At 39.8% G+C, this 17,440-nt stretch overlaps 1 protein-coding gene across 5 annotated transcripts in view; it reads right to left on the minus strand.

The window, feature by feature from the left end:
• The window catches only part of HECW1 (HECT, C2 and WW domain containing E3 ubiquitin protein ligase 1), a 442,767-nt gene that overhangs the window by 126,568 nt on the left and 298,759 nt on the right, over positions 1 to 17,440 (minus strand). The window lies entirely within an intron of this gene.

The following is a 17,440-nucleotide window of genomic DNA, read 5'->3' on the forward strand; positions in this document are numbered from 1 at the left end:
GCAATATCCCTTAAAGAGAATGGATGTCACCCAGGCCTCAGCCATCCTTGATGAAAAGTATTAACATATTTAAAGAAAAGACAAGCACAGACTCACCTGGAAATCAGTACCTATTTTTATGATTAGGATGGCAGAAATTTATAAAAGTTTAAGGCTTGTGGGGTTGGGAGACCCATAAGAACTCTCACAGGGTGTTGATGTGAATTGTACTGATGCAAATGTAAATTGACCCGACCTTTTAGGAAGGGAATTTGGCATTATTTACCCTTTATAAACTGCAAAGGCTGTTACACCCAGATTTCTATTTCTAGAAATTTTCCCTCTAGATTAATTTACACAAGTGTGCAAAAGATATATTTTGTAAAAATGTTCATTGGAGTACTATTAACAATAGCAAAAGACAGGAAAGAACCAGAAATATCAATAGGACAGCAGTTAATGATGTATGGTAAACCTACGAAACAGAGAACTCTGCAGTTGTTAAAAACAGACAGGTAAATCAGCATGCACTGATGTGAAAATATCCTTAAGAAGTTAACTGAAAAAGGAACTGGTAGAAGAATATGAAGAATGGAGTCCCATTCAAACTTTGAACCACAGAGAAAATGCCTACAGGGCTACACTCTAGGGGGTGAGTGGGCAGGGAAGGGGAGAAAGCAGATCTTTCATATTGTATTTCATTCGATTCTAAACTGTTAGCTTTATAAATAGCATACTTAAAAATAAGATAAAAAACACCAATAGCAATTAAAGGAAGACTATGGCCATCGGTCAACTTGGTCAACAATGAAAATGTTGAAAAGGAGACTCAGGTGGGCAAATGCTGGCTATGATCACACCAGACTATCCACAATAAGGAAGTCTTAACTGACCTTGAATATTCAGTAATATTAGCAAGGCTATCCTGAGTGTGAAGATGACTACCTTAATCACAGGCTGTGAAACAGCTGAAATATACAATACTTAATTTTATTCTGATTAATTTTTAACACAATCTCTTAGCTTTAGTTGGTTTTTATTTAGAGATAAACTATGTTGGACATGCTAATGTTAGTGTCTCCTGTATAACAGTCAGGATGGGCTAGGGCATGCTGCAGTAACAACCAACCTCTAAATCTCAATCTCTTATGAAAATAAAGTTTTATTCCTTGCTCACACTTCCCTTGTGGGCTGGCAAAGGGCTATGCTCATAAGTCACTCAGCGAATGAGGATGATGGAGCAGACACCCTCTCAAAAATGGCCAGTCAGAGTGACAAAAGGAAAGAGACCCCCAGAGGGTCTTCCTTTTGCAAATAATGCTTCTTTCCAAGACTATTCTAAATCAGAACTAGAAACATGCTTCAGCTAGCCACAGGGAGCAGGAAGTATGGTCCTACAGAGTATGTGAGCAGTGAGAATACAAGTATTTGGCAAACAGCCCTAATGATTTCCACACCCTCCATGTGGTGGTTTTAATTCCTATTATAAATTAATTTTAGTTAACTCCTGTGTGAGTCCTAAAAACCAGTCATTCCTAGTACTAACAAAGCTGAATTTAAGGACATGCGAAGCCAAGCATCTAGTGCAGGAATAGGTACAGTTCTCAGAAGTCTTGCCTGAGTGAGAGTCCAGCCCCTATACCTGTTGTAGGTCCTCTAAACTTGTATGTTTTCTATGTCTTTGGTCCAGTAATTCAATCCTAGAGTGCATCATAAGAGATCTTCTTACTTCAATGTCCAACAATTGGTTAGGTACATTGTGCTGTGTAAGTATGATAGAATAGTTTAAACTTTTCTAAATGGCAATAAATTAAACATCTTATATATTACTTAATATATAATTATAATGCATTATATTATAATAAGATAGAAAATGCTGGTTTTACAATGTAGCAGTTTGACATAGTTATGAATTCCAAAAATAGATATTGGATGATGTTTGTAAACTGCTCTGTACCTGGGCATGATTAAGCTATGATTAGGGCTTTGATTGGGCCACATCATTAGGGCATTGAGTCCCCACTCCCACCCCATGGCAAAGGACAGAGTTTTGCCATTGGAGTTTGATGCTGAAGCTTTAAGCTGGAGCCCTGGGAAGTAAGCTCACAGAGGAAAGAGAAGCAAGCCCCAGGTAGAGAGGAACCCTGAGCCCAGAGAGAAGCAAGACCCTGGAAGGGAGGAACCCAGGAAGCCTGAACCCTCACAGATGTTGGCAGCCGTCTTGCTCCGACACTTGAACATAGACTTTGGTGAGGGAAGTAACTTATGCTTTATGGCCTGGTATCTGTAAGATCCTACCCCAAACAAATACCCTTTATAAAAACCAACCAATTTCTGATATTTTGAATCAGCATCCCTTTGGCTAACTAATACAAATGTCAACTGAAAAAAGGCAAAAAATATAATTATATATGATTCATGATCACAATAATGTAAATTACATGAAAGAGAAGAGACTGAAAAAAATTACAAATTTTAATTGCAGTTGTTTTACAAAGTAAGGTTATGTTTCTGCCAATTTCCTATTCTGTATTTTCCATATTGTCTACAATGAGCATATATTATTTTCATAATAACAACTGTTACTAAGATGAGGATGCTTCTTGGTAACATAGCCTGTATGGGACACTGAGGTCAGCTTATCAGGATGTTTTCTTAAAGTCACTGGCAGTTCCTGGGTTTTTTCTCCCCTCCACAAGATGTTCTTTTTCACACATACAGTATCTCTATGGTGTTAAATATCCTTTTGGTTAAAAATTAAACTTTTATTTAAGCACAGGTGGTTTGCACAGTGGTTCTTAGCTGTGGCTCTCATTAGAATCATCTGAGGAAATTTAATAAAGATACCCGTTCCTGGTCTATTCTTGACTAAGTAAATTAGAATCTGTCGTGGTGGAGCTGGGCATTGGGAATGTTTAAAGCTTCTCAGTGATTCTAATATACAACCAGGGTAGAGAATCATGACTTCACACAAACTCATAAAGAACAGTGAGAGGAAACTCAAGTGTTGCACAGAACTCAAGTACAGTCAATACTGAAATCCATCCGCTTGATTTAGCCAAAAAATACACGGGCGATCTTCGGAAAGCCTTTTCATGGAGATGGTCAAGAGAATTAAAGATTGTGAAAAAAAAAATAAGACAGTAAAAAAAGAGATTGTAAGCTCTTAATAAAGCTATATATGAAATGAAGGAGAAGAATGAAGGACTGATGAAAGAGTATTATTGTTACTTAAAATTTTGAAGCTGGGAAAGGTATAAATGCAAAAAAGAAGAAAGCATCAAAATTGGGTAATGCAGGACTGGGAGGATAAGAAAAGATAGAGGGATGTCCTCGAGAAGTTGGTAGAAACCCTATCAAGAGAAAATGTAGCAGGATTTGCTGTACCTGAGATGGAAGGAAAGTGGTAAGAATGGGCACAGATGCAGGTAAGGTGAAGGAAGGAGAGATAAGTAGGGTGCTGAGGAAATTACTCACTTATAATCTCCTTTTTCTTTGCAACATAAGGAGCAAAGTCATTTTCAGAGCATGAAAATGAAGGTTATTGAATGGGAATTCCAGGAAAGCAGCAAAAGTCTGAAATAGCTGTGAAAGGGGATGAAGAGTAATAGTGACACCCCTCCCCCAATCATGTCCACCCAGAAACAGGGTCATTGCAGATGTAACTAGTTAAAGAACTCAAGTTGAAATCATCCTGGATTTGGGGGGTGCTAAATCCCATGACTGGTGTCCATATCAGAAGAGAGGACACAGAGACACAGAAGAGAAGGTGGTGATGTGAAGATGTAGGCAGAGGAACACCTGGAGAAACCAGAAGGTAGAAAGAAGCAAGGAAGGATTCTTTTTAGAATTTTCACAGGGAGTGTGGCCCTGCTGACACTTTGATTTCAGACTTCTAATCTCCAGAACTGTGAGAGAGTAAATTTATGTTGTTTGAAACCACTCAATAATGGCAATTTGTTACTGCAACCTTGAGAAACTAATACAAGCTATTATAGTAAAAGTGAATGTGAGTGAATTCTGTGTGCCAGATGGCTCCAGATTTAACTTTGGAGATGTGACTGCATTATGCCACCAATCAACCAGGTTGTGTGGTATTATCTAGCAGTGCTGGTTAGGTGTACTGAAGATGGACATTTAGACTCATCCATTGCTGAGGTCTGCAGGACAAATTCAACAGAAGGGACAAGACAGCAAAGGTCAGCAAAGATGAGACAAGGCCATGTGGGAGGGCTGATTGCTAGATGTCTTAGTTTGCCCAGGGCTGCTATGACAAATACTACAAAATGGGTTGGCTTAAAAAACAAGTGTTTATTGTCTCATGGTTTTAGAGGTTGAAAGTACAAAATCAAGGCATCTGCAAGCCCATGTTTTCTCCTGGTTGTCTGTGGTGTTCTAGTCCTGGCTAGCCATAATCCTTGGGGTCCCTTGACTGGCACTCAGTCTTTGGTCACATGGCATTGTCCTCTCCTTGTGTCTGCTCTTCTGGTTTCCACTGACTTTCAGCTTCTGTCTACGTGGCCTTCTCTGACTTCTGGCTTCCAGTTTCTTCTCTTTATAAGTTGTATGGATTAGGCTCCACCCTGATTCAGTCAGGCTATACATTAGCTAAAATAACATCTTCAAAAGATCCTATTTTTTCATGAGTTCATATCCACAGCAACACAGGTCAAGATTAAGATCATGCCTTGTTTGGGAATTAAAGAGAAGGCTGACTGAATGAACATCCAAGATAATGAGGAACAGGAATGATGGAAATAGGGATGGATATGGAAGGATAGAAGGTTATAAAGAGAAATCTGGAGAGTTTAAGATTTTAGTGGGTTAAAGATGCAGCGTATAAGTGCTGGGTTAGCTGGCCGATGATGAGTGAAAGTGAAAATCAATGAGATTGAAGAGCTCAACAAAACCAGGATATCTGATAGGTCATTCGTGTGGACCCTGAGGTCACCCAGGATAAGGATGGAAAGGGAAGAAGATGGTAAAACAATGTAGAAAAGTCTTCACTGATGGTAAATAATGGGATGGGAGTAAATGAAGATTGCCTCAATGTAGCTAAAATACTAAGGATGTCAACTTGAGAGTAAGACTATAAATGAAAAGGAGGAGTAGTTGTGAGAAATTTCAGAGACTTATTCAACATGATTTGGTAAGTATTTTCACTTAGGTGTTTAGGGAGGGTTATGAGAACAGATGACTCCAGTCCCAGAAAGCAGAAAACAGCAATTCATTTATGGCCATTCATACATTTAGGGAATTCAGGAAAGCTTAGAATTAAAAAAAAAAAAAGTACAAATGGTTAATTGCATCGTGTTGAGTTTGAAGAGGTAGGATGTACGGGAGTCAGGCAATACCACCATTTAGAAGCCATGTTTGTCCTTTGGTATGGGGTAAGAGTGGCTTTCACCATTATAGGTATAGGCCAGGATATGTAAGGAGAGTGGGGATCTACTCTTGCCTCTCCTTTCTTGCAGTCAGACATAGGGGGAAAATAAAGCACCAGCTCTGCTCACAAGATACTACCTGCTACCATTTGGACAATAGTGCTATTTATTACTAATAGACTTTAAATGGGCTGGGCTTTGTGCTTCCTGTACAAAAGTTCTCCAAGGAGGAGGAGGAGCAGATAAGAAGTAAATGGAGCATGCAAACTGCAGCTAGTCTTCCTTAAAAGCTTCTATGGTACTTGATTTTCAATTCAGGTAGCACTATTCATTGGATTTAAAAATGACACTCAAAAATAGTGCTGCCTCAGTTGAGAATAACAATAGAGAAACAACTGCATTAGAAAAGTAATAATTGAATCGAGAGCGATTTTTTTCTCTCTCAGTAGCAACGTAACAGTGCTTTCTGTTAGGAACTGGAGTCCTTGGAGTCTGGGCACAGGAGAAGACCTGCCCCTCCTGGGCTCTGTGTAGCTTGATTTTATCCCAGGAAGGAAGTGCCAGAGATGATCCTACTACTGAGCCTTGTCACTGCAAGAAACCCCACTGCTTTGAAAGGGAAAGCCTGCTTTTACAAATTTGTGAAATATGGAAAGTTTAAATTTCTTCTTGTGCATAATAGCAAATAATAATCTTGACTGGGCCTCCATTGTCTCCATCTAAAGTTCCAAGATTCCTCAGCCACGAACAGATTAATAATAATTTTATTTAAAGGCACTGCTATGGCAAAGTCAGGCATGCTATTTACTTGTGGCTTGGCAGAACAGGAAGCAAGGTCTTTGTGTGTGTATAAATGTAAAATGTGTACATAAATAAATATTATACATTTTCTTCGATTACTAATCACAATAGTTCATGAATAGAAAGTGGCCATGGTAGCTGCTGGGGGTAGAGAGTGGGAGGAAGAGATGTGATGTGGGGGCGTTTTCGGGACTTGGAGTTGTCCTGGGTGGTGCTGCAGGGACAGTTACCGGACATTGTATGTTCTCCCATGGCCCACTGGGTGGACTGTGGGAGAGTGTGGGCTATGATGTGGACCATTGACCATGAGGTGCAGTGGTGCTCAGTGATGTATTCACCAAGTGCAATGAATGTCTCATGATGATGGAGGAGGTTGTTGTTATGGGGGGAGGAGAGGGGTGAAGAGGGTGGGGGATATGGGGACCTCAAATTTTTTGAATGTAACATTAAAAAAATAAAGACAAAAAAATAAATATTATACATAACATAAAATATTAAAGTTTATATGTATTTCTATTTGTATCTCTCATCATCCAGTTCCTGGAGATGATTTTACTTAGACACATATAAAGAGGGGATGAGATTAGATTACTAGATTGGAAACCTTTCTATGCCTATGTGATCATGCCCCTAAAAGAGAAGAAAGAAAAGACCCACGACTCCAGTTTCACCTTCTGCATGCGTTTTCTAGGTAAATTGCCATCTTTACCAGGGTAGTTCCCCATCTGTACACCTTGGTCAACCCTGACAGCTTTTCCTATCTTGGGGAGCCCTGATCTAATCAGTCACAGTGTCTCCCAGCTCTCTTACTCTAGAGTCCATTTGCTCCTCCTCATAGCTGCTGTACTGCTCCAGGTACAGCCCTTATCATTTCCTTGCCTTTGTAATAACCTCCTAACTGTTTTCACTGTCTTCAGCTTCTCCCCTTCCAGTTGACATGAAATCAGGTCTGAAATCTGATCATTTCATTATCTTGCATAATAACTTCACCTCATTTCCTATCATGGCATACCTTTCTACTTTCATTTATTACACTTGGTCCTTGCAGACTGCATTTTCTTTCAAATGTTTCCCATACTTACTATTTACCTAGAACATTCTTTCTCAATTTCTATGCCATGCCAAAATCCTGCTCTTCATTCAGAACCCTATTCAAATAAAATTTCTTCTGTGTAGACTTTTCCAACTTTGGCAACCACCAACAGAGACAGCAGCTCTTTTTTCTGCTTTCATATCTCCTCTATAGTACTTACAAAGTTCCTTACATGCTTGTGGTTCATGGGGATGAATGTAATATATGTTTTAGTAAAGCTCTTTGTGGACAGAAACCACATGAACCTGTGTATTGAACACATCCATAAATGAGGGAATGAATAAATGGCTGCTCCCTGAGGTAATTCCACTCCATAAGGTATTGATGCAGAGAAAGTGGAATACAATCCAAGGTTGAGTGTGAGTTAAAATGTATTATACATTCAGTGTCCAAGTCACACCAGTATTGTGGTAGAAAATCCAAGAATTATATTATATCACAGAGATGGACTCTTCTGAAAAGAAAGCAAAATGAAGTTCTTGCAGGTGCCTTTCATATGGGGGTAGGATGTTCCTCTCCAACCTCTCCAACCCCCACAGACTGGCATGGAAAGATAATTGTGGCAGGTCGAATTCTTCTACGACTTCCAAGATTCCTGTCCCCTGCTGTACACATCCTGTATATGCTCCACTTCTTGAGTGTAGGCAGGGCCTATAAATATGATGGATCTCGATCCCATGGTTAGGTTTGACTTCATCAAAGGGAGATTATCTGGGTCTGACTTAATCAGGCGACCCCTTCAAAAGGACTGGGCCCTTCCTGAAGTCAGAGAGACTGAAAGTGTGAGAGGGATTCAATGCAAGGGAGATTCTCCATCACTGATATTAATGATGGAGAGGGCCATGTGACAAGGACCCGAGAGCAGCCTCTAGGAGCTGAGAGCTACTTTCAGCCAATAATCCGCAAGGAATTGAATTCTGCCAACAACCTGATTGAGCTTGGAAATGAGACAAACCTATTGCCTCAAGAACAACAGAAGAATGAGAACACAGCTCGGCCACTACCCTGATTTCAGTCTGTGAGACCCCAAGCAGAGAACCCATCTATGCTGAGCCCAGACAACAGAGATAATAAATGGCTGTTGTTAAATTACACCAAAAATGTATAGAAGTCTATAGGCTAAAATGTAAACCATAATGTAAAACATAAGATAATTAATAATTTAGAAAATTGTAGAGTCTAAAATATAAACCATAATGTAAACCCAAATGGAACCATGTTTGAAAGCTATGTTTCAATATCTGCACATCAGCTGCAGCAAATATAATATTAACATGTAATAAGATCATTGCTGTGGAAGGGACAATGTGTTTGATGTTGGATGTGTGGGAGTACCCTATATTATATATGTGAATTACTGTGATCTAAAACTTTTGTGAAGACAAACTTAATAATTAGAAAAAAAAAGAAAGAAAGGATGTAGACACTGAGGAAGAAATGAAAGAAATTTCATTGCCACTGTACATACAGGGTAACACCTATTGCAGTGATGAAAGATAAAATGTCAAAAACAAAGCTTTTTTATTTTTTCACTTTTTGATACCCCAATTTATTTTTTAATTTTTCTAAATTAGTATGTATTCTGTATCTAACCTTTAAATCCCTCATTATATTCCATTTTACTATTAATGAAACTTGGCAATATATTAGGCTTCCTTTTTGAAGACGTTTTGGACTCAGAGAGGTTCAACTATGGCAGGGGAGGGACATTGGTGTGGGGTGTTATTGGTAAGGGGCACATAGTTGGGAGGGAGTTCACCAGGGCATGTATATAGGGTACATAAAAATGTTTGGATGTTCTCATAGTAGTTATAGTTAAAAATGACAACTGAGGGAGTGCTGAGTTCCTAGCCAAGGGAGCTCTATCACATTCCCCAATGGAACAGTAACAATCCCCCAAGTGCAATGGCAAAGACCAATAAAGAAGGAAGGTCCAACAATGAGCCCTTGATACTGATGACTATGCTTATGAGCCTGTGAGCCTGAAATTTCAACTAGGCCTACAGCTGCAGGGTGCCTAAGAGTTACCTCCTGAGAGCCTCCATGTTGCTCAAATGTGGCCATTCTCTAAGCCAAACTCAGCATGTAAATGCATTACCTTCCCCTCCAGAGTAAGACATGACTCCTGAGGATGAGCCTCCCTGGCACTGAGGGATTACTACCAAGCACAATCTGATGATGTAACAAGAAAAAGACCTTGAATAAAACAGTCAAGCCAGCCCAGCAGAATATCTCAGCCTACATGTAATATTGGGTGTTAAAAGCTGCTTTTGGGCCTTGAATAAAAGGGGGAAATGGAAAGGACAAATGAATTTATATGGCTATGAGTCTCCAAAAAAGAGTTGGGAGGTCATCAGAGGGGTTACACTTACGGATGCTTCAGCAGGGTCCCAGAGGCAGCCAAAGTAGATACAACCACAGGTACTGGTTTCTCCTGAGGACTACAGAGACCCACAGGTTCTATGGTCATGGCAGATGACTCTGGAGTTAAGTGCCATGTCAGGTGGCCCTACTTTGAAGTTTGTATTCCTGAGTGTGATGGAGTTGGACTCAGATGTGACCTTTCTATACATGCCTCTTCTGTCACTTTTACTGAACCTGTGGCTGCCACTCAGGTTGGTGTATATACTCAGGAGACCTGAATCTCTGGACTCTCTATGTGACAGCCAGGCCCTGAGCCTCAGACTCCTAAATAAATGAATGGCTGTTGGGCTAAGCCACTAAATTTGTGGTAATTTGTTGCACGGCAATGGAAACCTAAACACAACCATCTAAATTAGAGTAAGCAACAGTATGTGATGGTTAAGTTAATATGTCAACTTGGCCAGGTAGTGGTGCCCAGTTATTTGGTCAAGCGATCACGGGGCTAACTGTAAACAGTATTTCATGGACTTTAATCATTCATCAGTTGATTGCATAGACTGTTAGTTCCATCTACAATTAACTGAGGAGATTGCTGCCAGCAGTGAGTGACATCTTATCCAATCAGTTTAAGGCCTTAAAAGGAGAAGTGATTTCCGCATTCAGAGAAAGAATCCCCATCTCTTCTTCAGACAGCCAGTGTCTCCTGGAAACTCAAGAAAGACTTTCATTGGAGTCCCTGGTTTGCAGCCTGCCCTACGGAACTTAGACTTGTACATTCCCACAGTCAAGTGAGAAAACTGTGTAAAATCTCATACTATTTACAGATGTCTCTTGTTGGTTCTGTTTCCCTAGAGAACCCTGACTACCACATAGTATGATGAGGAGCCATTCTAATCAAGTTATTTACTGATGCTTAGTAATTAAACCAGTGTACTGTAGCATCTCCCAAACTGGTTTCTATGTGATGTTCATAGTTCTAAGAAAAAAGAATTCTGATAAGAAGCACTGGGTTCTACAAGGTGAAACAGATTTCTTTCTTATTGGACAATTCTAAGGCTTTAGTTATACAAATGTGCATCTGAATCAGCATATATGCAATGTCTCCACATTTGACTGTGGTTCCTTCTTTCGTGTATTTGTGTGTTATGTATCATGTGGTGGATTAGTATTATGCAGATCACAGTTTGGGAAACTGGTATTTTGTGTCCAGTTGTAGTTCAAAGTGCTAGGGGAAAATAACTGTCAACCTAGACAGAATTTTATACCCACTCAACTTTCATTCAAGAGTGAGGTAAGAGCATCCTTTATAAAAATACATATGAGGGAAACGGACTTTGGCCCAGTGGTTAGGGCGTCCGTCTACCACATGGGAGGCCCGCGGTTCAAGCCCCGGGCCTCCTTGACCTGTGTGGAGCTGGCCCATGCGCAGTGCTGATGTGCGCAAGGAGTGCCCTGCCACACAGGGGTGTCCCCCGCGTAGGGGAGTCCCACGCGCAAGGAGTGCACCCATAAGGAGAGCCGCCCAGCACGAAGGAGGGAGCAGCCTGCCGAGGAATGGCGCCGCCCACACTTCCCGTGCCGCTGACGACAACAGAAGTGGACAAAGAAACAAGACGCAGCAAAAAGACACAGAAAACAGACAACCGGGGGAGGGGAGGGGAATTAAATAAATAAAAATAAATCTTTAAAAAAAAACAACACATACGAAACATACATAATGGATACTTTTCTAGAAATAAATGTTTTCAAATTAATTCAGGAGTAAATAGAAAACCTGAATAAACCAATAACAATTAAATTAGTAGATTGATAATCAAATATATTGTCATCAGATAACTTTAGAAGTAAGTTTTATCCAAACTTCTTTGAACAGAGATTCCCTATCTTATATAAACTAAGAAAGTAAAAAAAGAGGGACAGCTATGCAAATCATTTTCTGAGGATAAAACATCTTTGATACAAACTAGACAAGGATATTATAAGAACAGAAAATTTAAAGACATCTTTCTTATTAACATAGATAGTTGCAAAAATCCTAGATAAAATAGCTGTATATCAAACAATAATTTGTATGAAAACTACCAAAATATATCCTCTAGGCTGACCACTACCTGGACAAGCCCTGCTGAGATCAGGAGCACCTGCCTGCTGGTCCTTCCATTCTAGAGGGTGACATACATGTACTTGCTTCACTTCAACTTATTTTTTACTCAAAAATTTATCTTGCTTCATTTTTCTCACCTAGTTTTAAATTTATTTAATCTTGCTGCATTTTGTTTTTCTATACTTCCAGGCACAAGAAAGAGGGTGTATATTTGAAAGGGTATTCATATATGATCATGTATGCAACAGGATGCAGTGTAGCCTCACATTTGACATTTGTGTGCTTGGCGTCATTAAGTATCCCATAGCTAAAGAAAACCAACCAATAATTGGGGTCAGGAGCCTTCCTCTTCCCTCCACCACCAGGCAGCCCATTAAGGAAGAAAAATCTCTGCCCCCCCTTCCTCACACTAGCCCCCAACAATGGGGGCATTAGGTTCATAAGGAAAACAGGAGAGGGATCCCTAGAATCCACTCATGACTTTATTCTTCTCCAGGGTGCTTGCGTGGGGGAAGAAAAAAAAGACCAGACTATGTCCTTCCTATTCCTACTCCAAGCTCAAATCAAAATCTTGGCGTCTGCAGTGGATTGGGGAGAGAAGAGATTTAGACCAAACATGAGATTAGATTTGAATGGATTATTTTAACTGAAAGTGACCCAAAAGTTACAGGATGTGCACAAAACATAGATGAGATGACTAAGCATTGCTGGATGGAGTGATTGGAAAAAATTAAAAATGACTATAGTATTATCCCATTGAACTGAGATTGCTCAATTAAGCAGATTATATCTATCTATCTATCTATCTATCTATCTATCTATCTATCTATCTATCTATCTATCTATCTATCTAAATGTGTGTGTGTGTCTTGGTAGGTATTTAAATATCCTCTTCTACTCAGATGTTCTCTTGGTTATACTAGCTGGGTTTGTTTGAAAGTTTATTGCTAACTCCATCAACATGGATTTGCCATTCTACTGTTCCATATTATTATGTGTGGGAGGCATACATACCTCCTTTAACTTCCTCTGTAAATCACTCTACTTACATTGTATTACTTCTGTCTGTATGCCTCTTTCACAAATACACCAAGTTATACCCACACTCATCAAGGGTTCCCATAAATGTAATATTCTCTGAGCCAGGAATGGATGCAGTTAATGGTCTAAATGTTTACCAGAAGCTTTTACAAGATACACAATACCTTCTCTGCTTCAATTCTGTGTTTAAAATAAAACAAAATCTCAGAAAATGGAGACTACTAGCTAATTAATCATAGAATCAAATCATTATATTATTAGCTTTGTAATAAATGAAATCAATAGCTTAAACACAGTAATTCGGTTGTTACAAAATTGAAAATGAAAGTCATTGATAATATGACAAGACTCCATTGATTTTTTCCTGATACTCTTTAATTTTAATAAACACTGTTATTCCTTTTGTTCATATTTCTTAATTAAATTCTTTCCTGGTTAATAACCTAAAGGACTAAAAATAACTGAGAATGCTAAATGGATTAAAGCCTGTCATGACTTGAGATTTGTCACAGGGGCATAGTCATTTTCTTCCTGCAAAACAAGCCTGGTGGAGAAAAAGATGGGGACCTGCCACTAGGTCTCCCAAAGGGATGGGATTGCAGTTAGAGATGGGGCAGGCTGCAGTGGAATTCCTGGTGAGTGAGCAAGGTAAAAGAGTAATCAGAATTTGGTTGTTTTTATGATTTAGTCCCCATTGTCTACTGTTTTTTTCAAACTTTAAAATAAATGTGGCCAGACTGTATAGATATCGTATAAATGTGGCAGTTTGTTCATATCACCTCTGAAATTCCTTGGGCCATCTTCTACTTGTCTGCTGCTCCACCATTCCTGATTCTTGTTTTTCCTGATTCCTAGATCCTCCTCTTTGACTCTGTCTGTCCTTGATTCTTATTTTTCTGAAGCCTTCATGCTTGGAAATCCACTTAGATTTGGCTCCCCCCTGACTCTAGCCATACCTTTGATATTTGGTATCAGCCCTACAGGATGTCAACCACTATGGGTTGGCCTGTATCTTAAAACAAAACAAAACTGCAGCCAACCAAAGATGCCCTACCCAGTGCCAGCTCTGAATTGTAGTTTGCCAATTTTCTTGGCATAAATACACCCCCACGGCTGATTTCACTAAATATGGAGTTGGGAAGAGATGGGCACCATTGGCTCCTGTAAGCCAATGTGAGCAGGCTCTAGTTCACCACTGACCCCATAAATGGAAATGCTAGGCCAGCCCCTCACTTCATTCACTCTATTCCTCCACCTGCAATCAGAAATGACTTTGATTTGGTGGTTGGGAGCCAAGAGTGCCTACAATTGCAAGCAGGAAAATTGCATCCATCATCCATGTGGAATCTAAGTCCCCTCTCGATATAGAGGTGGAGAGGACATAACCATCCCAGGGTCCACAGGATGGAGGAATAGAGTATGGATTAGAGTGGATTTACTGATATTCTACTATGGAACTATCATGATTAGCAATGGAAGAAATTGTAATAATGATGTGGAAAAAGTGGCCACGGCAGCTGCTGAGGGTAGGGAAAGGGAAGAAGAGATATGATGGGGGAAGGGGGCATTTTCAGGACTTGGAGTTGTCCTGGGTGGTACTGTAGGAACAGATGCTGGACGTTGTATATCCTGCCATGGCCCAGTGGATGGACTGGGGGAGAGTGTAAACTATAATGTAAACCATTATCCATGTGGTGCAGCAGTGCTCCAAAATGTATTTACCAAATGCAATGAATGTGCCATAATGAAGAAAGAGGTTGTTGATGTGGGAGGAGTGGGGTGAGGGGGTTGGGGGGTATATGGGGACCTCATATTTTTTCAATGTAACATTAAAAAAAAAAAGAAAAACAAAAAGAAATGACTTTGGAAAAAGAATGACCAGGTCAGGCATTGGGCTTCACTGCTGTCTTCTAATATTGTCAGAGGTCAGAAAATATTGCTCACAAAGTAGCAGGAATACTATAGCTCAGGGGACATCAAACGTGTGCCTCAGAGCCCTTGGGTTCCATGGATGAGCTCAGACAGTACCTTTGGGTCTCCTACCCCCACAGCTACTGAACTAGTGCCTTTACGTGTCCATGTTGGGTTCTGTACATGAATTCCTTTCATAAAAGTATTCAGAGGTGACTTAACCAATAAAAGAGTTGATTTGATGTTTAGGTGATGGTTGTCTACATAATGCAACTTCAAAACTTTTTTTTTCCATGGTTGTCCTGAGGCCATGTTGTCACAAGCCTTTAGGGTTAAGGTTTCTCACATACTCACCACTGAGACCAGCTTTGCATTTCCAGAGAATGCTTTTCTCCCATAAATATGATTTTCGTTTTTATGACACTATGTCTACCTCATGTAGGTCAATAGTGCAATTTAACTTCTGATTAAATTACCTTTCTATTTCTAATCAACCAGAACTAAATTGAAGAATCTATTTTAAACCAATCAGTGTTTGGTTAAAACTTCTTCAAACTGGCTGAATTTAGCAACCATCACAATTGGGCTTATCCTCCGGAACCAGGGATCTTGGCCCAGGCACCCTTGTTCCTCTTTAGCACTGGGCTTTTAGTCTAACCTGACCTGCTCTCTCTGCTCCACTGATCAGGTATTAGTGATTTCCTTGCCCAGTAAGTCTTGTTCTTATTTACTCATGATATGCAAATTCTGGTAAACAACATACTATTACTGGAAATGTATTCTAGATATTTATGTTCAAGCCTAAACCGTGTTTGAGGTTATGGCCATATTTTACTTTTTAGGTCGTTAGGGCAGTGGTTTGGTTGACTGTAGGGTACAGCTTTGATTATCGGTCTCCAACATCAACTCCCAGCCAGCAACCAGCACTGAAGCTGCCCTGAGCTAGCTGCTCTGTTTGAAGTTTTTCTCACATGCCAAAGCCTTATTTTAAGTATATTCTAGAGAGATGACTAGGATATTAAAGGGATCCAGGAGACAAAAGTGAGGCATCATGGCTAATTATATCTACGTCTACATTTCTCCATATTCACTGCCTCCAGATGGGTCCAAGCTTCCTCACCTCCCACTTGGCCTCTGCAGTTGTCTCCTAACTGATGAATCTTCTTTCTCCCTTCCTATCTGCATTTTAAGAAAGTCTCACTTGTTACACACCTCACCAACATTAGTTATGTTGATTTTCTTCATATTAGGCAGTCTGGTGGGTATGTACTGGAATCACTCTGTACTTTTAACTTTCATACCTGGATGAATCACAAAGTTGAGTACCTCATCATAGGTTTGTTGGTATTTGGATATCTTCCTTTGTGATGTGCTGTTCAAGTCTTTTGACTGATTTCTCTGTTGGTTTCTGCCCTTTTCTTTTTAATTGTAGGTGTAGTTTATGTATTCTGCATACTAGTTTTTGTCACCTAGATATAGCTTATTATCTTTTCCTACCTCATGGCTTGCCTTTTTCTGCTCTTAATGTAGAGTGTAATGAATGGGTATTCTTAATTTTAATGTCATCCAATTAATCAACCTATTATATCATAGTTCGTGCTTTTTGAGTACTATTTAAGAATTTCCCGGTGCCAGGTCATAATGATATTATCTTACGCTTTCTTCTGGATTAGAAGTTTTACTATCTCACCTTTCACAGCCAGTTTTACAATCTGTTTGGAATGGAGTTTTATAGATGTTGTGAAACCAAATTATTTGTTTTCTATATTGCTAGCAAATTGGCCCAGCACCAAGTTTTCAACAAGCCACCCTTTCCTAACTGCATTGCAGTCTCACCACTGTCATAAATCAATGATGATATATATGTGGGTCTATTTCTAGATACCCTAATTCTGTGTATAAAATCAGTACAAGTTCACAATGAAAACTGAGATCAGCTTGCAGTTAAGGTTTAAAGAATAGAACAGAGATGAGTTGCTGCCCACCACATGCATGACAGAATGAGCCTAATTAGATTAACTGTCTGCTACAACAAAAGCATCAACAAAAAACCCAAGGCCTCTTTTTTTTTTTTTTCTTTTGTCTACTTTTTTTTTTTTATTGACTTTGTAATAATATTACATTAAAAATATATATGTGAGGTCCCATTCAACCCCACCCCCCCACCCCCCCTCTCCCCCCCCCAACACCACTCGTTCCCATCATCATGACACATCCATTGGATTTGGTAAGTACATCTTTGGGCACCTCTGCACCTCATAGACAATGGTCCACATCATGGCCCATACTCTCCTCTATTCCATCATGTAGGCCCTGTGAGGATTTACAATGTCCGGTGATTACCTCTGAAGCACCATCCAGGGCAGCTCCATGTCCCAAAGATGCCTCCACCTCTCATCTCTTCCTGCCTTTCCCCATACCCATCGTCCACCATGTCCACTTTTCCCAATCCAATGCCACCCCAAGGCCTCTTTGACATCATATTTATACCCGTCCATTAACAGGTGAGTTGATAAACAATATTGGCATATCCATACAATGGAATGTGACTCAGCAGAAAAAGGAATGAACTACTGATGAATCTCAAAACCATTATTCTGAGCAAAATAAGTCAGAAAGAAAGAGAGTATATTGTAGGATTTCACTAATTAAAAATGCAAACTAATCTAGAATGACAGAAAACAGTTCAGAGATTGCCTGGGGCCAAGGTAGAATCACTTTGAACTGCAAAAGGGTAATGGAAATTTTGTGGGGTGATAGAAA

The sequence above is a fragment of the Dasypus novemcinctus genome, chromosome 5 (assembly GCF_030445035.2).
Source record: "Dasypus novemcinctus isolate mDasNov1 chromosome 5, mDasNov1.1.hap2, whole genome shotgun sequence".
NCBI lineage: Eukaryota > Metazoa > Chordata > Mammalia > Cingulata > Dasypodidae > Dasypus > Dasypus novemcinctus.